The sequence below is a fragment of the Pristiophorus japonicus genome, chromosome 7, assembly GCF_044704955.1.
Source record: "Pristiophorus japonicus isolate sPriJap1 chromosome 7, sPriJap1.hap1, whole genome shotgun sequence".
In the NCBI taxonomy this organism is placed as follows: domain Eukaryota; kingdom Metazoa; phylum Chordata; class Chondrichthyes; family Pristiophoridae; genus Pristiophorus; species Pristiophorus japonicus.
The window spans coordinates 57,537,025-57,561,450 of record NC_091983.1 but is presented as its reverse complement, the minus strand read 5'-3'; positions in this window follow the sequence as shown (position 1 = coordinate 57,561,450).

The window sequence follows — 24,426 nt, the reverse complement described above, 5'->3', positions numbered from 1 at the left end:
TAGGTGGATTCTGGAGATGAGGGAGTTGACTTATGAAGATAGGTTGAGTAGGTTGGGCCTATACATATTGGAGTTCAGAAGAATGAGAGGTGATCTTATTGAAACATAAGATAATGAAGGGGCTCGACAAGATGGATGCAGAGAGGATATTTTCACATAGGGGAAATTAAAACTAGGGGACGTAGTCTTAGAATAAGGGGCCTCCCACTTAAAACTGAGATGAGGTGAAATTTCTTCTCTCAGAAGGTTGTAAATCTATGGAATTCTCTGCCCCATAGATCTGTGGAGACTGGGTCATTGAATATATTTAAGGTGGAGATAGACAGATTTTTGAGCAATAAGGGAATAAAGTGTTATGGGGAGCGGGCAGGGAAGTGGAACTGAGTCCATGATCAGATCAGCCATGATCTTATTGAATGGCGGAGCAGGCTCGAGGGGCCAAATGGCCTACTCCTGCTCCTATTTCTTATGTTCTTATGTGCTACTTCCTGCTACGCAAGAGTTTCCTTTGTCATTTCATGGTTCTTTGGAATCAGGGAGTGTTCTGGCAAGTACAAAATTCCCTCATTATTTTTAAAAGGCTTCAAAGTATAATACTTGCTAAAATTCATGAGGGTTGTACTCGCAGTCGACCTCGCCCTCCAGGATCTACGGTGGAGGGATCTGAGGCAGCGAGAAAGACGAGGACATCTCCTGGCGCGAACATGTAGTGCTAAACACATAAATTCCTCCCCCTAACTATTTAGTGCCATCTCAAACTTGGACTTCGTGGAAGAATGAGAACACAGGTGGGGTTTCCGATAACAGCAAATTATTGTATAATCAATCATTACGCTTTTCCAAAAGAATTCAGATTCATTAAATTAGTATGCGAATCCCATGCATATTTATGATACTAAATGCAGCAGTAGTCTGTAATATACAGTGCATCCCTTTCCACCCAGCTAGTGTCTGCTTACCCACTGCATACAACCTTGGCTTTGGCCACAGGATCTCCTGATGCCTCTCATGTATGAAATCACCTGACATTTGGCCGAACCATGTGATCAGTGGGGCACAGCACTTATTCACAATGGACAACTCTTGCACTCGATTCATGACAACTGGGGGCTCTGTTAGTGTTGGAGGGATGAGGGAAATTCAGATACTGGTGCAGGTGTTGGTTTCCTGAAGCAGTGGCACAACAAGTTGTAGCTGCACAATACTTCCTCAACTCCAATTGTGTCATCAGGTTTTTATATATTGCATTTAACACATTGTTTTCCAAAGGGTTTACCACTTTTGTAGTTGGGATTGCTGGAGAGTGATGTCTGTGAGGAAGCTCCCTGAAAATGTCTGTTTAGAATCCTGCCGTTGGGAGAAAGAAGATGGTTTCAGAAACGTAAATGGTTGCTCTCCCATGAATGGAATTATACAAGCTCTAAGACTCCTCTAGAAATGTTATTAACCCTTGTTAATTCTTTCACCCTTTATTCAAACTGTGGGGAGCGGGGGGGTCTATTGGACTGTATGTCCCTATCGCAATGAGACACTATGCAGTATATGAATACATAATTTCAGTGCACTGCCTGCGATGGGTTTCTGTGTACACATTCAACAAGACTGATCCAAACCAGCACATCCATTAAAATAACATACATTTCCTGAGATGACTGTCTTCTTTTCACAGTCATGGAGTGAGCATTGCAACTTATGCTTACAACTCAGTAAAAAAAGGTTACTGCAGTGGGTTTCTCTGTTATCTTAATGGTGGCGACACTCGAAACCTCAGTAAGGTCCCGAAAGAAAGTATAACCAGAATTCAGCAATTAAGGGACATAAACCAAGAGAGAACATTAAACAAAAATTATACATTTTCCCAATAATAACAAACTACAATTGCATTTTCAATTATGGATTATCATCAGTTCAAACTTAAGAAAACTGAGTTTCACCTCGGCATACCGGAGCTAATGGAAGATAGAAAGTGCTTCTATGTTAAAGACATTCGGGCCACGATTTCCCTACCTTGTTGGGTCCGATGCGGCCAGGGTCGGTGGGTGCTGACCTCACTGCTGGCTCCAGTCCGCTGTGTAGAAATTATTTTACACTGACTGGGCTTGCTAAGCCCATCCAACGCGTTTCTCGGCCAATTGAAGGAAGTGGGTCTGATGACGTCAGTTGATGACGCAACATCAGCCAGTTTCCTTAAAGGGACCATGTGCAAATTTAATTTAGCAGCTGTGCTGTCAGTGTTCTACAACTTTGAGGTGCTGCAAACACTGACACGCACTGAACAGAGGGGCACGGTTGCACCCAGGCTCTCCCATCACTCCCTCCATATGCTTATGGAGGGAGTCACAGCACGCAGGGAGGTTCTCCTCCCTTCCAATGGGCGGAAGAAACCTCACCAGGAAATCAATGCAGCCTGGTTGCACATTACACAGGAGAGCACAAGCAGGGATGTCGTCAGAAGGATCAGGCTGCAGTGGAGCAAACCTTTCAATGATCTCAGTGGATCACGAAATGTTACTGAAAAGCCACACTCAACCTCATCCTGCTGTACTACTCATCACTCCCATCACTCTCGCTTCCCTACCCTACTCCTGCATCCTTACTCACACCAACTTACCTTGCACCTCCACCCATCCCTCTTTATTTATATTGTCACTTTCCCATCTCACTAGCCACCCCTCTCACTCACCCTCATCCTTGTCCAATCATACCAACTAACAACACACAAGGGTAGACACATGGGTGTTTTAGCCAATGTTCATGTAAAGTTTCAGTTGATGTGCTGTCAAACATTAAAATCATGGCTGATCCAATCATGGATTCTACTGTGGTTTCTTTCTCGGGAAAAGATGACCAGCGGCACCATAGTTGAGGTAGATCAGCCATGATCTTACTGAATGGCGGAGCAAGCTCGAGGGGCCAAATGGCCTACTCCTGCTTCTAATTCTTATGTTCTTATGTTCTATCTGGCATCCTATTATTCTCTTGTTCTTATCCAAAATATATGAGTAATGAGAGATTCCCACAGGCAAGCCTATTGTCTCAATATCTTGCACCAAAAAATGGCAGTGCCAGAATAAGGGGGTAGGATGTGTAGGATATTCCAGCCATCATGAGTGTAGAGCAAACTTGATGGACCAGCTGGTCTTTTCCTGATCATCATTTTCATATGTTGGTATCTTGTCAAGGCAGCCAGGAACCCACAAAGCAGCTCCTGCAGGGATCCTTGAGCCAGCCCTGGCCATTCTTACGATAAGCCAGACTAATTTGAGTGACTGGTACAGGGCGAAGTACAGAATATAAAAATTGCCTTATGACCATGTTGTTTTATCAGATATGTAGGGAATAGGGATCCCAATCACTGCTATATGATGAGATTCTGTTATACTGTGTTCCCTCCCAGCATATATTATGATTTTATTACATATTTTCTGTAGCATATGAATGCATTGTGAATCTGTCTGCTCCAGTTAACATATCTGTACCAACAATGCCCTTGGCCAGGCAAATAAAAACATCTGCTTCCTAGATCTGGTAATGCCAGTTGTTAAAGGTCACTCTTTCACACAAATGTCCTGCAGAGCCTCGTCACTAAAGGGCTGATTTCCCAAGCAGGGGTTCCCAGCAAGGAACCCTGTGCCACAGGGAAATCACAGATCCGCAGCCCAGGATTTTTCATTCTTTAACTTAAACAGGCAGAGATATCAGGGGCTGCTGTCCTGTAATTTCTCGACCAATGCTCCCTGAGAGTACTGCTCGTCGCTGGGAGCACCCGATATGGGGAAAAGGCGGTAAAAATCTGTTTAATGGACCCCATATTTAACAACCAATATCAGCAACATTTTTAATGTGAAGTCACTGCACAATCTACCTGTGATTACACTGTTGTTCTGTGGCTTACCTTTTCTTGCCGGTACATGTATGACACCCTCTATCATATGTAAATAGAACCACTTTAGATGTGTTCTAAAGAACTTGTTTTAACTCGTATCAGAAGGAAAACTCACCACCCAAATGATAATGCTTGAAACAAATGTTCTCGCATATTTTTGCAACATAAGCATTTACCTGCTTTGCTGCCCCTCCCACCTTCCCCTGAGGCATCGGAGGTCAGCTGCTAAGTGAAGAGAGTTTCAGATTTATAGTCTGACTGCTTCTGGATGGAGTGGCTCACTTTGACAAAAATTCATTAAAAGGTTACATTTTTCATGACATGTATATGGCTTCATCCACATGGAAAAAAAGGATGCTTATTGGCTGTCCAAACAGTTCCCAGTTTTTCAGAATGTTTACAAAATATACATTATGTATTTTCAGAACTTTAATTTCAATGATTAAAATGATTTAGTTTTTGACATTTCAGACTGGCTTTTTAGAGAGTCAAACCAATTGATAACACTTATCACAAGGAATGAGTAATTTGGGCATTCATCCTCAGGTATTGTACATTGTCCATTCACCTGTCAAAATATAGGTGAAAGAGACAACTCTGATTAAAAATACTGCAACAGAGGATGCATTAGCATACTTCACCACTCTAAAATATACTTCACTGAAGAGAAATATCAATTGGGCTCATGTAATATTGATGTTTATTAGAAGTTGTTTCAGATTTATCAATAATATAAGCACAACACTGTTATACATGTATATATTCTCCTATCAAGTATTGTGATGAATTTTGAAATATTAGTGTATAAACATTCTTGGCCTTGGCATGAATAATTTACAAACACTCTGATATATATTGCTGGACCTCACCAACATATCAGTACAGACTTCCAACAGAAGGTTGATTGCATTTACATCAAACTGATATCCATTGAAGGTGGTATTCTTTTAAATATATGTTGATAAATTATGAGAACGAGTGATTTATTTCACCATCAAAGCATTTGTCATCTTTACACCATTGTCATGGGTTTACAGATAATCCAGAAGACTGATAATAAATATTAATAAAACAATATCCTTTCTAAACACAAAAGAGATGTTTTGAAATATTGGATTTTGACATTCATTAACATCTAGCAATGTTGCATAAATGTCTGTATATAGTCACAATACAAGCCATACTTCTTGTGTTCAGCTAGAAGACTCATGATCAAGTGACCAATATTTTAATCTTTTTATAAAACCTTTTATTTTTAAAGCTAGGAGTTATTTTAGGAGTATATTATAATGAACACTCCTGAAATAAAATGTATTTAAAGATTACAGTTGCCGAGTCATGTATTTTAAGCAGTTGCCACACACTCTTGTATACTTGCCTGTTTCCCAAAATCTTTGCAACATTGCACATTTGTTACAACACAGCGCAATCTAACAAACCAGACTATGGTGGCTGGAATAATTGAAATTTTCCAGACCAGCTGAAAGTCTGCCAATGTTGACCCTCTGGACTGTACTTTTGCCTGCTGTTGTGTCAATCTGATGATGTGTGGATGGTGCCTATAGATCCACACAGTAGGGTGGTTCACTGTGGGAAAGCTAAAAGCGCATAAGATCCTTCAGCAACCTAATCAAGGTCATAAGCTCTGTACATTTCACTAAAGCCCTTACAAGCATCCCAACTGTTTACATGTTGCTCAGTTTCTCAGATCTGATTCAGAGAAGGCGGGTGGCTGGGAAACAGCAAGGACTTCTGCCAGTCGAACGATAATTCCATTTTATCCTATCTTAGTTTATTCACTCCAAAAGACCCTGGATCATTGTGCATCCAATTACTTCTGGAATAATTTCAGAGTTTTCACCTGCAATACTCTGTCTGAAAGTCAACTCCATGAACTGATTACTCTTTGTGTGAAGAACGTCAATCCTAAATTTGCCTTTTATTAAATTGAGCCTGTGTCCCCTTGTCCAACTCTTGCAATTTAGCTTAATTATCTTGATTTACAATTTCCATGCTGTTATTGTTCTCCTTACCTTGATCAGATCACCTATAAGACGTCTCCTTTCAAAACAATCCTTGGAGATCATGATTGCTAACAGTATACCACAGCTGTGCAGAAACACATGAACCAAGGGAATATTATCAAAATTATCTTCCAGCAATTTGTCATAAATGTAGCACATTTCAACTAGGTGGAAGAAAGGTCTTTTTCTTTGATTAAGTGTTACTCCTACCTTGTTCCATTATTCCTCCTACCTACTCTCCTCTTTCAGACAGGAGGCTAAGTTATTCTAGATGACAAATTCCTCTTTAACTACTACTAACACTCAATGTGTGATTACCAACATCTGTTTCTGTTGGACAGCCCTGTTTTATTTCCTTGTCCTCCCACCTAATTGCCATAAAGTGAGAATGTTCTGCCTCTGACCTGCACTCTGCCCAATAGCTCTGCCTGTGACTTGTGAATCTTGCTCATTGAATCTTCGAGTAATATTTGAGTAAGGTTCAGTCAGTGGCTGCATTGGTAGCACCCTCGCCTCTGAGGCAGAAGATTGTGGGTTCAAGTCCCACTGCAGGACCTGAGAGCAAAAAGCCAGGCTGACACTCTAGTGCAGTACTGAGGGAGTGCTGCACTGTCAGAGGTGCCGTCTTTCAGAAGAGACATTGCACCAAGGCACCGTCTGCCCTCTCAGGTGGATGCTAAAGATCCCATGGCACCATTTCGAAGAAAAGCAGGGGATTTATCCCGAATGTCCTGGCCATTATTTATCCCTCAACCAACATTATTAAAGTAGATCATTATCACATTGCTGTTTGTGGGAGCTTGTTGTGCACAAATTGGCTGTGCGTTTCCTACATCACAACAGTGACTACACTTTAAAAAGTACTTCATGGGCTGTAAAGTGTTTTGGGACGTCCGTTGGTCCTGAAAGTCACTATAAAAATGCAAGTCTTTCTTTCTTCTTTCTTTCAAAACTGGGCTTGAAACGTAGAGGGGAAGGAAAATATAGGAGCAAGAATACCTTTGGTTCAATTTACCAGTCTGAAGGGTGCTTTCCTGGGGTAGGATGTCTCCAAAGTGGTTCTCAGCTGGTTTGAAGTTAGAATCATAGAATAGAATAGTACAGCACAGAAGGAGGCCATTCGGCCCATCGAGTCTGCGCTGGCTCTTTCCAAGAGCAATCCAGTTCGTCCCACTTCCCCGCTCTTTCCCCATATCCCTGCCATTTTTACTCCTTCAAGTATCTATCCAATTCCCTTTTGAAGACTACAATTGAATCTGTATCCAAAATCCCATCAGGCAGTGCATTCCAAATCCTAAGCACCCGTTGTGTAACAATGTTTTTCCTCGTGTCACCTCTGGCTCTTTTGCCAGTCACCTGAAATCTGTGATCTCTCATTATCGACCCTTCAGCTATTGGAAACAGTTTCTCTTTATTTACTCTATCTAAACTCTTCATGGTTTTAAACACCTCTGTTAAAACTCCTCCTAGCCTTCTCTGCTCCAAGAGAACAAACCCAGCTTCTCCAGTCTATCCACGTAACTGTAATCCCTCATCCCCGCAACCATTCTAGTAAATCTCTTCTGTACCCTCTCCAGAGCCTTCACATCCTTCCTAAAGTGTGGTGCCCAGAATTGGACACAATACTCCAGCTGGGACCGAACTGATGTTTTATATAGAAAGGATTGAAGAAATTCCGGGTAAGAATGTTATCTTCTTCTATTAAAGTTTAAGTAATTTGAACAAAAAGTATTCTTCCCATCGCCGTGCCACTGGATTTTCCTTTTAAAGAACTGGGTGGAAATATAAGCCTCTCAGCTGTATCAGGAGAGCTACTCTGTCATCTCAAATATGCCATAATTTAAATTACACGTTGATTTTTATTTATTTTCTATAGGAAAGAATTATGTTTGGTGCTAAAAAGCACTTAAAAGAAATTGCCCATGAGTCATAATATAAATCAATCTACTAAGTGTGAGCATAAGATTTTGATTGGACACAGTCCTTTAAAGTATATTTGCTATTTGCTTTCATCCTTTTGTTTCTGTTTCCTCACAATTCCTCCATCTGAAGTCAGCGGCTCAGGACTGCAGGCGAGGTCACTGGCTGATAGCAAAGGCAAAGGTCTATCGCCATATCAAATGACAATCTGGACCCTGAACCCTCAACGGTGGGAATACTTTAAAGGTTGGCATTAGGTTAGTTCGGGTTAGTCGTAGGAATGTCATTTAAGCCTAAAACATGCACCACACAATCTTCTAGAAAGAAAGAAAGATTTGGATTTATATAGCGTCTTTCACAGCCACCAGACATTTCAATACAGCCAATGAAGTACTTTTGGAGTAGTCACTGTTCTAGGCCTGATTGCCTTCCAGCAGGGCGCTCTCACAGAATGTTGGGCGAGATTCACTAAACGTGTGACAGAGCGCCACTGAAATTCCTGAAGTGCCCTCGAATTTTCCATTTAAAATGGGTATTGAAGGGTAATGTTTGCAAGGCCTCACATCACCAGCAGGGCCTCCCACACTGCCATATTGGAACATCATTGACAGCACGCATCGCAAAAGTTGCCTTCAAAAGCCAGAAAGACCCTTGCCTATCAATAAGGGATCTCTGAAAAGCTTCACTGCTTATTTAATCACCTTACGGGGATTACAACAGTGACTACACTTCAAAGGTACGCTATTGGCTGTAAAGTGTTTGGGACATCCCAAGGTCGTGAAAGGCACTATATAAAATCCGTGTCTTTCTTTCTGTTTTCAGTGTTCCCCCTAGCAGGATTTAATGAAAGAGGATAAATAAAGAACCAATAGGGGATGCCAGGAATTTAATTAAGACCAAGCGTAGCCATTATGCCATCGCATGTATATGCCAACGCACAGCTACCTGGTAATGGTGAAGATAAGCCATACCACAGGTTCAGGTTTAGCAGGGAGTCAGTGAGCAAGATGTACTATCTGCTTCACGGACATCTGCAAAAAGCCTCCACTGTGAGGAAAAGTGTGGGTAGAGATAACCTTGTAACAATCAAGGTTACCATTGTACCCCACTTTCATGCTTCTGACTCGTCCCAGGCTACTGCAGAGGACAACTGTGGTACCAGCTAATTTGCTGTTCAAAGATATACCAAACAGATGATTGATATGTCTCCTTTCCTACTGAATAACAGCAGCAACATGACAAGGCCGTCCAACTTGCTGCACTACAAGTTTTCCCAAACAATAAGAATCACAAATAGCATTCGCATGGACATGTAGGCTCCTAGGCACAGTGTGATGGCCAACACAAACAGAACAGTGTTCTACTCCATCAACGTGCAGTTGGCCAGTGATCATTAACATCATATTGGTCAATGCCCATTTCTCAGGCATCAGTCACAATAGTTTCATTTTAAGGCCATCATCTGTGCCTGACTGTTTGAAGGCAATGGCAGACTCCTTGGAGACTAAAGCTAAGTTCTTCAGCTGTGGCTAATGACAACCTTGCAGCAGCCACAGACAAAAGTGGAGCAGAGACACAATTCTAACTCTAATGCAGCTACCAGAATGATTATCAAGCATACCAGTGGTAAATTGAAGTGTTCTCTCTTCTTCTTAGGCAGCCAACCGGAGTTGAGGATGACTAATATGAGTTCTAAGGTGACTGATGAGACCAATGCAGGATCTACAGTCTCTCTCACAGGTGGGGCAGATGGTGGTTGAAGGGACGGGTCGGTGGGGTGCCTGGGTTGTCGTGCACTCCTTCGCTGTTTGTACTTGGCCTCCACGTGCTCCCGGTGAAGAGACTCGAGGTGTTTGGCGCCTTCCCGTATGCTTCTCCTCCATTTTGAGCAGTCTTGGGCCAGGAATTCACAAGTGTCGCTGGGAATTTTGCACTTTTTCAAGGAAGATTTGGCACCTTAATAGATCAGGGGATGCTTGACAGTAAAGCCCACCTCCCCCCACGGTCGACAAGATTACCATCATCTGCAGCATGATGCTCAACTTTGCGACATATAGATGTCTATCCAGGGAGAAGGCGTAAGTTCTTCTTCTTAGGCAGTCCCTCAGAGTCGAGGATGACTTGCTTCCATACTAATATGAGTTCTAAGGTGGCTGGTGAGTCCAATGTGGGATCTAGAGGAGTAAGTAGCATTCATCCAGTCAGCTATCTGCTTCCAAGGGAGAGAAATTCGGGAGCGCCCCATTTGGGATGCTAACTTTTGAAAGTTGAAAAAAATCAGTGCTAATGTTTTATAGCTTTCAGAAAATTTGGCGTTTGCGCTCCAGGGAGGAAGTGCAGCGCTGCTGCGTTCCGAGGCTCCTTCCTTCACTTAAAGGGAAAGGCCATCACTACAGGCTCTGCATTGTGACCAGTGAGCTGGTCCCCGATGGCAGCCGCGATCTGGCCCGATCAGCCCCATGCACTGCAGCAGAGTGCCGGGCTGATCGATCAAGGCCGTTGCGGACTCAAAAACATTAAAAAGCACCATTTTTGAAATACTGTACTTATTTTGGCCATCTCCCCTTTAACTTTCACCCCCAAAGTGCCCAGCCTCCTGATCAATGCCTCCTGCAGCTGCCGGTGTTTTCGCCCGGCGATGCTGCAGGGGGCGGAACCGAAGTTCGGGTCCAGGGTGCTACCGGGGCGATGCACACGGCAATGACATCACAATCTCCGGGTCAAGGAGATCGGGGCACAACATCCTACCGCCACCGCAAACCTCCCGCCGAAATTAGCAGGAGTCGTTGATCTTGCCGCGCCCGGTCGGTAAGTTGTTAACGCCCTGTTATCGCCCCCCCGAAGGCGATAACGAGAGGCTCTAAGGAGGCCAATTTAGGGTGACACTCCAGTGCAGTGCTGAGGGAGTGCTGCACTGTTGGAAGTGTCGTCTTTGGATGAGATGTTAAACTGAGTAGATTCTCTCAAATGGTCCTTTCTGCTCTCTCACGTGGCGTAAAAGATCCAGTGGCACTATTTCGAGGAAGAGCGGGGAGTTCTCCCTGGTGTCCTGGCTAATATTTATCCCTCAACCAACATCACTAAAAACAGATTATTCTGGTCATTAACACATTGCTGTTTGTGAGTGCTTGCTTGTGTGCAAATTGGCTGCTGCCTTTCCTACATTGCAACAGTGAATGTATTTTATTGGCCATAAAGTACTTTGAGACATCCGATGGTCATGAAAGGCGCTATATAAATCCAAGTCTTTCTTTCTTTCTGTTTCCGTTTATGAAAACCTTTGTGGCTTTAGCTCGGAGACGTGTTTTGCTACCTTCATCTGGTGCAGACTGTGTGCCAAAAACTGTATTTCAGCTCCACTATTTATACTTACCACAGTAATTGTTATTTCCATAAAGGGAAAAAAGTCTCCTTAGATTAAGTGGTGCCAAAAATGTTACAGTTACTTAAACACCAAAAAAGGTTTTACTGGGTGGGTGACAGCTAGGGCGCAGACCCTTTTGAAGTACTTCAAGCTCTGTTGTTTGTAAGAATACAGCTTCGATCCATAGTCCACTGCCAGCCCTGTCTCTGGTTGTTTTAATTTATATATAGAACGACTTGCTGAGTCTGCTTGTTCTCCTATACAAACATCAACAGGAAAGCTAGCTTACCACTGCCCCAAACATTTCACAACACAATCCTGAATGTCAAAGCTTCTAGAGAAATAATTCAACAGTAACAGAATAGAGATATGTGACACCAAGAAATATTAATCCCTTCAATGGCATTTCAAAAGAATTGAACAGAGGCAAATACTGCTGTAGGGATGGTTTCCACTCTTGAATGTTACCCAGTGTGATACGTCCTTACTATACAGTATAAATGCACACGAGGCCCATACTTGAGAGAAGGTCACTCTGTGACCAGTAACCTTTATTAGCCAGCACTGAAGTGATGAAGGTGGGTGGAGCTTCCCCTTTTATACCTGAAAGTCCAGGTTAGGAGTGTCTCCCACAAGTTCACCACCTAGTGGCCAATGTTCTCACGGTGTACAACTTAGGTCAGTTTATACATGAGTTACAATGACAGTTGAATACATGACACTGTGATTCCTACTGGCAAAGGCACAATGGATCTTTTGCCAACATTAACTGTGCCATGCTCACACATGAAGAATGGTTATTTGGGAAAAGGTACCAGAGGGGCTGCCTGTAGCACTCTATCCCAGCAACGAATCTTCACCAGGTGAGGGGACAACGTTAAGTAAAAAAAGAATTCAAGGCAGAACATTCAGCTTTGGCGGGGGCGGGGGGGGGAGTGGGGCGTGAAATGGGCAGGAGTGGTTCAGGCGCCTGATATATGCACCATATGTCTTTCCTTACGATGATTTTAATGGAAAGGAAAATTGGGTGCGGTGTATAGAGGGGGGAGATCCACTACTCCCGCCGAAGCTGATAGTTCCATCCACTGCTACTAGTTATGATTGTCATGAGTACGATTCTTCGAATGAAAGTACTACAAAGATAACTAAAACTAAACTGAGAGCTAAAAGATAAATGACTCACTTGTCTGCAGTTGTTCCTAAAAGTTGCCTTACCAGTTCTGTAAACCTCGGCTCCTCAAATTCAATGGTTCAGAGCCGAGCTCGAGTTTGACAAGATGGAGTCAGCTCCATTAAAGAGCCCTCTAATCTGATGCAGTTACAATCGGGTCAATTTTAATCTATAATCAGAGTGGCAGTCATTTACTCTTGTTCTAGTGAATATTTTTTTACTAACAATGCAAATACATATGAATTATTTCATAATCTTTTTAAACTGACTTTAAATCAATAACCCGCTGATGCAAAATTGAGTACATTTACTGCCGGATATATATTATAAATATATTCATATATTAGACTATATAATTAAAGGTTATACTACACTTACTGATCAAGCTTTCCTTCACCTGTCCTAATGTCTCCTTATGTGGCTCGGAGTCAAATTTTGTATGATAACGCTCCTGTGAAGCACCTTGGGACGTTTTACTACGTTAAAGGCGCTATATAAATGCAAGTTGCTGTTGTTACCGTTAAAGTTAAAGTTATGATAGTGTACATTTTTTTCTCTGTCATAAAGAGTGTTAGAAAAGAGTATTAAATATACACTTTATATCACATTCAAAATTAGTATGAATTGGCTGCCACTTCACCACAATTACATCAACAAAAAGATGTGCAAAGGAGTCATTATATGAAATTGTGCTCCCACTCGGAGCCTAGCCCAACACATATGAGGAATTGGGGCGTGTGCCAATGGGTGTATCATTGTGGGAGTGGTATGCTGAAAATCTTCATATAAATCGCTAACCAGCAAGACACCATACCAGGAGCACAAATTCGTAATGTTAGACCTTCTGGCACACCTTAATACAAACCGAAGTTGAATGCTAGAATAAACAATGTCAGAATGAAAGAAAAATACTTTGCATCAAGCCTTGGTGTTCATACCCACACTACAATCGAAGCTGGATCTAGAGTGGCCACTGTATCATGGTATCCTTATATAAAACAGACTGAATAAAAAATAACTTAAAACCATTAAAGCACCTCTTATGCCTTTTGGAAATCCAAATATACTACATCCACTCATTCCCCTTAATCTACCCTGCTGGTTACATCCTCCAAAAACTCAAATAAATTTGTTAAACATGATTTCCCTTTCATAAAACCATGTTGACTCTGCCTAATCATATTATGATTTTTTATGTTCCCCGTTACCACTTCCTTAATAATGGATTCCAGCATTTTCCCGATGACTGATGTCAGGCTAACTGGCCTGTGGTTCCCTGTTTTCTCTCTCCCTCCTTTCTTGAATAACATGGTTACATTTGCTACCTTCCAATCCACTGGGACTGTTCTAGAATGTAGGGAATTTTGGAAGATCACAACCAATGCATCCACTATCTCTGCAGCCACCTCTTTTAGAACCCTGGGATGTAGGCCATTAGGTCCAGGGGATTTGTCTGCTTTTATTCTCATTAGTTTCTCAAGTACTTTTTCTCTACTGATATTAATTACTTTAAGGGCCTGAAATTGGTGGCCTTACCGGCCACTGCTGCCGACTGCCGACGAGTGTTTTCGGCAGTCTCCCTTCGGTGACAGATTCCTCTAGATCTGCCGTCGGCGGGAGGGGAGTACCAGTGGGAACCGCCCGCTGGTGGCCACTGGCGAGCAAGTCACGTAAGTGACCTCTCGCCGCTGAGCTGGCAGATTCCTCCGGGCGGGAGTTGGCACCAGCAGGGGAAAGGCAGGTCTAACCTCGACGGTAAGTAAGAAGACCTGCAAAAAAAGGTTAGTAAACTTCTTTTAATCTTTTTTCCCAGTAATTTATCTGTATGAGGTCCACTGAAGGTGTTCCAGTGCTTTTTTTTTGTGAAGATTTTTATTCTTAGGTCTTCCCCCCCCCTCCCTGGGCTCGACTCAAACCTCAGCGGCACTTTGGCGAGGATCGCATTTGCCGCCGAGATTGGGAGCTCCCACCGCTGCCACCCAAATTTACGTCATTATTTTGCCGCTGGGTGATACTGCCATCTTTTTTAGAGGAATCTTCCTGGCAAAGTACTGCCCGGTTTCTCGGTGGCCCTTGGCAGTCCTTTGGACAGGCCTTGGCTTTGACCAAGTTCAGGCCCTAGGCTCCTCTCTTATAAGCATATTTAGGTATGCTTATAAGAACCTTATATAAAAATTATTGCCATAATTTGACCTTTCCTGAAATAATGACATCATCACAGGCGGTCCCTCCACACCACACCACACTCCACACCAAAAAAGGATGTGTTCACAGGTGTTTCAATGAAGGACCTAAAATTCCAGGTCCTGAAGTACATACTGAAGGGTGGAAGATGCCTGTATGTGGATTTTTTTTAACGTGGGGTGGTCGTTGCACACCAGCCACCACATGGGCTTGACAGAGCTAGGTCTTGGTCCAGTGGCAAGGGTTAACCAGGGCGACTGGAGACCAGCTCTGCTGCACGAAGGTAGTGCGCACGCATATCCCAGTGTGGGCTGGACCGTGCTGTCCCTGGGCCCCGAACTCGCGCCTCGCCTCGGCCCCGATCACGTACCTCTACAGTCTCGCTCCGCTCCTTCGCTGGGGCGTATAACTCATTGCCGTTTGTGGGATCTTGCTCTGCCCGGTACGTTTGCAGAGAGCCAGGAGAAGCAAACACAAGCACACACACACACATGCAAATATGTTCCCACAAAGTCAGTAGGACTCTGAAATCTATAGCCCCAGGATGTCAAGGAGTAAACAAGGTAGGATAAGGCAAAAAGGGAAGCTTATATGAGATACAGAGAGCTAAATACTGCAGAAAGCTGAGAGGAGTATAGAAAGTGCAGGGGTGAAATTAAAAGGGAAATTAAGAAAGCAAAGAGAGGGCATGAAAAAATATAGGCAAGTAAACTCAAGCAAAACCAAAATATGTTTTATAAATACATAAAGAGCAAGAGGATTGTTGTGTATGGAGAAAGAGTCAGACTGAACACTGTGAGCTCAAAGTAAAGTGTGACCTTAGTCTTTTATTGTAGGTCTCCAGAATGCCTCGCCAACCTGTGAAGCCTCCTTAAATACCTGTGCTCCCGAGGCCTCATCCCCTTGGGACTCCAGGGGATGAGCCCTCTGGTGGCTGTACAGAGTAAATAAAAGTCCACATAAATAACAACACTACCCCCGCCAAAGTCAATAGTGTAACTATTTACAATGTGAGTCGATCTGGGGCCCTTCTTGCCCTGGTTAATCGTCTCATTGTTAAAGCTGGTGTTGTTGAATCATTTGTTGGGCCCTCGCTGGGCTGCTGTGCAGCTGGCCTTGCTGGGCTGCCTGGTGTGTTGGGCCCTGCAGGGCTGCTGTGGATGATGAGTTCTGCTTCATGGTCAACCATGGTGCCGGTTGCCACTGGTATGTATGTTGAGGGATCAAAAAAGGTAGGGTCCAAGGTGGGTTACTCAGGATAGTCCGTGAATCTGAGTTTGATCTGGTCCAAGTGTTTCCAGTGAATGAGTCCATTTGAAAGTTTGACCCGAAACACCCTGCTCCTCTCTTTGGCCACGACAATGCCGGGAAGCCACTTGGGACCTTGTCCATAATTTAATACAAATACAGGATCATTGATTTCAATCTCACGTGACACATTTGCGCTATCATGGTATGCACTTTATTGAAGCCGCCTGCTCTCTACCTGGTCCTGTAGATCAGGGTGAACTAACCTTGTCTTCAGTGCTCTTTTCATGAACAGTTCAGCAGGTGGGATCCCGTGCGGTAGCTAAGCAGGACTCGGGATAGGTGAGACTGCAGTGAGCCTTCGGTTACCCTCTTCAAGCCTTGCTTGATGGTTTGCACTGCTCTCTGCCTGACCATTGGACGCTGGTTTAAACGGGGCAGATGTGACCTGTTTGATCCTGTTACAGGTCATGAATTCTTTGAACTCAGCACTGGTAACACATGGCCCGTTGTCGCTTACCAGGACATCAGGTTAGCCGTGTGTGGCAAACATGGCCCGCAGGCTTTCAGCAGTGGCAGTGGACGTGCTAGCCGACATTATCTCACATTCAATCCTCTTACAGTAGGCGTCTACAACTACAAGGAACATTTTACCCAAGAACGGGCCTGCATAGTTGACGTGTAGCCTAGACCACGGGCCAAGACCATAAACTTAGCGGCACGTCCCTGGGTACATTGCTTAACTGCGAGCATGTATTACATCTGTGAACGCAGGACTCTAATTCCGCATCGATACCGGGCCACCACACGTGAGATCTGGCTATCGCTTTCATCATTATAATGCCTGGGTGGGTACTGTGGAGGTCATTGATGAAGGTGTGTCTGCCCTTCTTGGGGACCACTATTCGATTGCCCCACAGAAGGCAGTCTGCCAGTATAGACATTTCATCTTTGCGCCGCTGGAACGGCTTTATCTCTTGCTGCATTTCCATTGGGACATTGGACAGCTCCAGTGAAGCACATAGCTTTTGACTAGAGATAATAAGGGATCCTGGCTTGTCCAGGTTTTGATCTGCCGGGCAGTGACGGGTGATTTCTCACTCTCAAATGCTTCCATAACCATGGCTAGATCTGCGGGCTGTGCCATTTCAACCCCCGTGGTGGGCAATGGCAGCCTACTGAGAGCATCGGCGCAGTTTTCTGTGCCTGGCCTGTGGCAGATGGCGTAGTTGTATGCGGACAACGTGAGTGCCCATCTCTGGATGCGGGCCGATGTGTTGGTATTTATCCCTTTACTCTTGGAAAACAGTGATATAAGTGGCTTATGGTCAGTTTCCAATTCGAATTTTAGCCCAAACAGGTAGTGATGCATTTTCTTTATCCCATAGACAAACGCTAACGCTTCTTTTTCAATCAAGCTGTAGGCTCTCTCAGCCTTAGACAGACTCCTGGATGCATAAGCAACCAGTTGCAGTTTCCCAAAATCATTAGCTTGTTGCAATACACACCCGACACCATATGACGACGCATCACATGCCTCTACCAAACGCTTACATGGATCATACAACACAAGCAATTTGTTTGAGCATAACAATTTTCTCGCTTTTACAAAGGCATTTTTTTGCCTTTTGCCCCAAACCCATTCGCCCCCTTTTCATAGTAAGACATGTAGTGGTTCTAGCAGTGTGCTGCGACCCGGTAAGAAGTTACCAAAGTAGTTCAAGAGTCCCAGAAATGACCGCAGCTCCGTCATGTTTTGTGGCCTTGGTGCATTCTCGATTGCCTCGTCTTCGCGTTGGTGGGCCTGATGCCATCCGCCGCAATCCTCCTTCCCAAGAACTCCACTTCAGGCACCAGGAAAACGCACTTCGAGCGTTTTAACCTGAGCCCCACACAGTTGAGTCGACTAAGAACCTCCTCCAGGTTCTGCAGATGCTCGACTGTGTTCCGACCCGTGACCAAGATGTCATCCTGGAAGACCACGGTGTGCGGGACCGACTTCAGTAAACTTTCCATGTTTCTCTGGAATATCGCCACCGCTGATCGGATTCCAAATGTGCATCTCTTATAAACAAAGAGTCCTTTGTGCGTGTTGATGCAGGTGAGAGCCTTCGATGATTCCTCCAGTTCCTGTGTCATGTCGGCTGAAGTTAGATCCAACTTCGTGAACATCTTTCCTCCTGCCAGCGGCTTTTGGTAGTGGGTATTGGTCCTGCAGGGAGAAACGATTGATAGTTACTTTGTAATCGCCACAGATTCTGACGGTGCCGTCTCCCTTGAGGACTGGGACAATAGGACTGGCCCACTCGCTGAACTCGATCGGTGAAATGATGCCCTCTGTTTGCAGCCGGTCTAGCTCGATCTCTACCCTTTCTCTCATCATGTACGGTACTGCTCTCGCCTTGTGATGGATGGGTCGTGCCCCCGGAATTAGGTGGATCTGCACTTTTGCTAGTTGGAATTTCCCGATGCCTGGTTCGAACAGCGAAGGAAATTTGTTGAAGATCTGGGCACACGAAGTGTCGTCAGCGGGCGATAGCGCTCGGATGTCGTTCCAGTTCCAGCATATCTTTCCCAGCCAGCTCCTGCTGAGCAGCTTGGGACCATCGCCCGGTACCACCCAGAGTGGTAGCTTGTGCACCGCTCCATCTTAGGAGGCCTTTATGGTAGCACTGCCAATTCCAGGAATCAGTTCTTTCATGTAAGTTCTTAATTTTGTGCGAACTGGAGTTAAGACTGGCCTTGAGGCCTTGTTGCACCACAACCTTTCGAAAGTCTTTTTGCCCATGGTGGACTGGCTTGCCCCTGTGTCCAGCTCCATTGACACCGGGAGTCCATTTAGTTCAACATTCAGCATTATCGGGGGACAATTCATGGTGAATGTGTGCACCCCATGTACCTCTGCCTCCTTGGTCTGAGGCTCTGTTTCATCGTGATCCTCCATGGATCTGTCCTCCTCTGCAACATAGTGGTTTGCAGGTTCAACAGGCTTTGCAGCTTGCCTGCACACTCGTTGGAGATGTCCTATTGTTCCACAGCCCTTGCAAATGTACTCTTTGAATTGGCATGAATGGAAACAATGATAACCCCCTCGCATTCATCACCCTTGATGGTGGACTCTGAGTCATCTGCGGACATGCAGCCCCAGGTACGTGTGACCCGCCCTGTACGTTATGATTCGAAAACAACATCACTTTATTCACAGTACTTGTAGCAGCACTTGTGTGCTGACAGATTTGCTTCGTATTGTCACTGGTGGCAATGAATGCCTGGGCTATGGCCTTACTCAAGGTTGGGGTCACTACAGTCAAAAGTTTGCGAAGTATGGTTTCGTGGCCAATGCCAAGTAAGAAAAAGCCTCTGAGCATGTACTCCAAATGTACTTCAAATTCACAATGTCCTGCAAGGCATCTTAGTTTGGCGACATAACTTGCCACGTCCTGGCCTTCAGACCTTTTGTAGGTGTAGAACCGATAGCTCGCCATCAGAATGCTTTCCTTCGGGTTCAAATGCTCTTGGGCCAGTGTGCACAAATCGTCGTACGATTTCTCCGTGGGTTTCGCTGGAGTGAGCAGATTCTTCATGAGACCATTTGTTGGTGCCCCACAGACTGTGAGGAGGATCGCCCTTCATTTGGCAGTGCTCTCTTCCCCATCTAGCTTGTTGTCCATGAAGTATTGGTCGAGTCGCTCCACGAAAGTTTCCCAATCATCTCCCTCCGAGAATTTCTCCAGGATGCCCACTGTTCTCTGCATCTTTGGGTTCGCTATCTGTATCTCGTCGCCAGTTGTAGTGTATGGAGAAATTTTCCACATGGGCGATTTTTGGCGCAGTTGAAGAAGTACGTTCGATTTTTTTGTGGCCCGACTGCCCAAAAAAATTCCAAGTTTCACCGGCATTAACTTTAAATTTGGAGCAGCGCACATTGGCCTTAAACTTTGTGGGTGGAGCTTAAGGCCTGTGCCAAAAACTGATGTTGCCAGGGTAACGAGGGACGCTCTGAAGGGCTGGAAACTGAAACTGACCAAGGGCTGAGGTGGGGCTGGAAACGGGAAGTGATGCCGCTGCTATCCCGGGCTGAAAGGCCCCACCCCGGGTGTCGGTGCCGCTGCTATCCCGGGCTGAAAGGCCCCCCCGCCCCAGGTGTCGGTGCCGCTGCTATCCCGGGCTGAAAGGCCCCCCCCCACCCCCCGTCCCAGGTGTCGGTGCCGCTGCTATCCCGGGCTGAAAGGCCCCCCCCCACCCCCCGCCCCCCGCCCCAGGTGTCGGTGCCGCTGCTATCCCGGGCTGAAAGGCCCCCCCCCACCCCCCGCCCCAGGTGTCGGTGCCGCTGCTATCCCGGGCTGAAAGGCACCCCCCCCCACCCCCCGCCCCCCGCCCCAGGTGTCGGTGCCGCTGCTATCCCGGGCTGAAAGGCCCCCCCCCCACCCCCCGCCCCAGGTGTCGGTGCCGCTGCTATCCCGGGCTGAAAGGCCCTCCCCACCCCCCGTCCCAGGTGTCGGTGACGCTGCTATCCCGGGCTGAAAGGCCCCCCCCCCACCCTCCGCCCCAGGTGTCGGTGACGCTGCTATCCCGGGCTGAAAGGCCCCCCCCACCCCCCGTCCCAGGTGTCGGTGACGCTGCTATCCCAGGCTGAAAGGCCCCCCCCCCCACCCCCCGCCCCAGGTGTCGGTGCCGCTGCTATCCCGGGCTGAAAGGCCCCCCCCCCACCCCCCGCCCCAGGTGTCGGTGCCGCTGCTATCCCGGGCTGAAAGGCCCCCCCCCCCCACCCCCCACCCCCCGCCCCAGGTGTCGGTGCCGCTGCTATCCCGGGCTGAAAGGCCCCCCCCCCCCACCCCCCGCCCCAGGTGTCGGTGCCGCTGCTATCCCGGGCTGAAAGGCCCCCCCCCCCCCACCCCCCACCCCCCGCCCCAGGTGTCGGTGCCGCTGCTATCCCGGGCTGAAAGGCACCACAAAAAAAAATTCCCGTTTTGCACATGATGGGTGTGGTGTGCTTGCGCACTTTCAGAACTACTTGTGAGTAGAAAAATCCGAGCTGCAATATGGATCATGGGACAAAGACCAGGAATTTTCAAGCAGATGAAACTGAGGACCAGCTTTTGATCATTGAGAGCAGATGGCACCGGTTTCAGAACAAAGATCCAGTTAAAGTAAAACCCAAAGAAATGAGCAAACGTTGGGACAAAGTTGAAGATGATTTCTCTGCAATGGTGACCACCCAGAGGACCGGCAGGCAGTGCAAAAAGAAGTGGCAGGACCTTGGCCAAGTAATATTTTCATTTATGCAGTGGAATTACAATTGTAAATGTGACCATCTGTGTGTGCCACCACAGCAGACCCCTTCTCTTAAAAAGTTCTATTTTCATCTTTGCAGAAGAAGGTGGTGCACAACAACAGAGAGCGAACACGAACTGGAGGAGGTTCGGCAAATGTGCACCCACTGACAGCCCTAGAAGTGAGGATCGCTGGTATGATTGGTGCTGGATCCAGAAGGTCAAGCTGGGCCCAGCTTACAGAGAGAGGGCAAGTCCTGCAAATTCCACAGTCTGGCTTAGCTAAATGTTAAATCCTGTGTGGGCGAGCCGCACTTTGGTTTATGCAATGTACTATCATTCATCGTGGTCCTTCAAATGAGCCTGCGCTGTGTGAGCCGACTCAGGCCACCCTGCCCCCTCCCCTGCTGCTATCCGATTGTCTGCTGTTATATTTTGCAGAAGTTGCGCCCATTCCTGAGGAATTACAATCCCCTGCCGCAGAAGAACAATCATTCATGGAGGAGCCTGACCAGGATGAAGTCTTTAATGCAGAACTTCCACAGGAAGATCAGGATGAGGATGAGCAGGAGGATCAGGGGGAGCGGGAAGACTTTAATGTTAAGACTGTGACACTGAATCTGGAGGAGGTGATGTTGCACGTGGATGTACCAAGCCCTTTCCGGACTGCTACAAGCGAAGGGACATTTCATGGTGTCCCACAGTCCGGGGTTGCAGATCCCAGTGGGCGGCAGCGAGCCATACCCAGGGTGAGGAGGGGTAGGAGAGCTCAAGAGCGCTCTCCTGAAATGCAGGGTCCAACAGATGTGGTTCAGCTCATGGCAATGAGTGGGGAGAGCATTGAGCTTACCCAATCACTCCGGGACACCATGGGTGGGGTGGGTCATGAGATAGCGAGATTGTCGTCAAAAGTAACGACACTCTCGGGAGAAGTGGGAGGGAATGTCTGAGGTAGCTGATACGCTGTCGGGGCAGATTAGGGAGAGAATATCAGAGGTAGCTGCTGCAATAAGGGAACACGCCCAGGCTCTCATTGGCCAGCGGCGAATGACGGAATCACCTGCTGCCGCTCACATTCCAATCCCCAGACCAACCTCAGGTAGTGTGCTGGTTCATCCACAGGCCGAGGAAGAGGCTGAGGAGGCCCAAGCCGGGCCTTCCACAATGCCTTAGAGCCGACATCCGCCAACAAGAACATCGCTGTCCAGGAGATGCTCGAAAAAAGCAGCTTGGTTCCAGCGGGAGAAGGCCTGCGCCACCGGCCACAGGTAGAGGCAGCAAGGGCAAGTGGGGCCGGCGGGTGGCTTTAGAATAAGGGGGAGGAGAGATGGCTGCAGCTAAAGTTTGTTTGCTGTTGTTGTTGTTGTTACTGTTGTTCTTATGTTATTGTTATTTAACTGATCTTAATTTCAAAGTTTAAAGTTTTTAAGTCACGTAACTTGAAAAGCTTAAAGTTTGTAAGTGATCTTAATGGAAAAGTTTAAAGTTTGTAACAAAAATATTTTTATTACAGTTAAGTGCAAGTTTACAAATGTTTATTAAACGTAATTCATTTTTCAATTAAACCAGAATCATGAACATTATTCGTTAAATTAACAGAGCAAACAGTCAGTCAACATGGTGACTGATCAAACGTGCCGCTCAGCCTTCATACAGCAAAGCGTTCAAGGATTAGCTGCTGACACAAGGCTCTTGCAATGGCTATACGTGCATGAGGACCCCCCTCCTCCACCGTCATCCTGCAGGTTGAGGTGGTGGCATGGCTTCCTCCTGCTGCTCCTCCTCGTCCTCCTCCTCCTCGTCAGCCTGCTCGTCGTCCTCCTCATTCTGAGGTTGCTTTTCAACTTCCAGTGCTTGTTGCCTCATGATGGCTAAGTTGTACAGCATTCAACACACGACAGTGAACTGACCGACTATCTCAGGGGCATATTGCAGGTAGCCTCCAGAGTGATCCAAGCATCGGAAACACTGCTTTAGTATTCCAATTGTCCTCTCAATGATGCTGCGTGTGGTTATGTGGGACATGTTGTACTGACGCTCGGTTTGTTTGGGTATTGAGTAGGGGGGGTCATGAGCCAGATGGCGAGCCCATAACCCTTGTCCCCCAGCAGCCAGCTCTGTCCTTCTAGCTGCTGCTGAAAAATGGCAGATATAGCGCTCTCGCGTAAGATAAACGCATCATGAGTGCTCCATGATCCGATGCATGTCGTCACAGACCAGCTGGATATTTAGTGAGTGGAACCCTTCCCTGTTCCTGTAAACCTCTGTATCATTCAAAGATGCTCGCAAGGTGATATAGGTACAGTCAATCGCACCCTGCTTCTTCAGGAAGCCAGTAATCCTCGAAAAGCCCACGCATTGCCTGGGCGGTCATGGGAAACTTGATGTAGTTGTCCCTGCGGGCATACAGTGCAGTCATGACCTGTCGAATGCAGCTATGTGTGGCATGCTGCGAGATGCAGCATACATTGAAACCTGGAACGAACCGGAGGCATAGAAGGCAAGTGCTGCAGTCATCTTGACCTCTATGGGTAGTGCAGTCCTCCTCCCGCTTTTAGGCTACATGTCTGACCTGATCAATTGGCAGACCTCGGTGCAGTCTGCCTCACTCAGGTGCAGGTATGAGTGCCTCTCCCTGTATACCCGATGCGGGAAAGGCCTCCTCGCCATCATTCTGCAAGCTCTCTGGTTCCTGAGATATTGTTGTCTTATTAATTTTATCCTTTGCATAGCCATTGTGCAAAATGCTCTTACTAAACGAGGCATTGTTGGGATCGCCCCCATTGTTTTTTCTTAGTTGCAAACGAAATGAAACTACTCACAGTAAGCACTGACACCTTTTCCGTCTCCCTGCAAAAGGTTGACGCCCTAGTCCATGGACCACACCCTGGTCTGCGCACACGCATCACTAGGCTCGGTTTCTATGGTGACGCGATGTTCAAGGTAGAGATTTGGGGCACACACAGCACAAAATACATGGGATAAAATGAAGACTGGAGGAAATATTCACTATTTATTGTTAGCTCTGCAACAAACTGGTTCTATCCCCTCTCCGATGATCATCGGGCTCGAGGCACAGAGCGCTGGCCGGCAGGATCGCTGGCCAAAAGGCCCCCCACCCCCCCGGTGCCGCTGCCATCCCAGCCGAATGCCCAACCCCACCCCCCCTCCCCTGCCCCTGGTGCCACTGTTATCCCGGGCTGAATGCCGCCCCCCATGCCGGGTGTGTACGCCAAAAAAACGGCACAGAATGGTGGCGAAAATTCAGCCCTGGGTCCCTTACTTTTTGTGGTATATATCAATGATTTAGATTTCAATGTAGGGGGCATGATTAAGAAGTTTGCAGATAATACAAA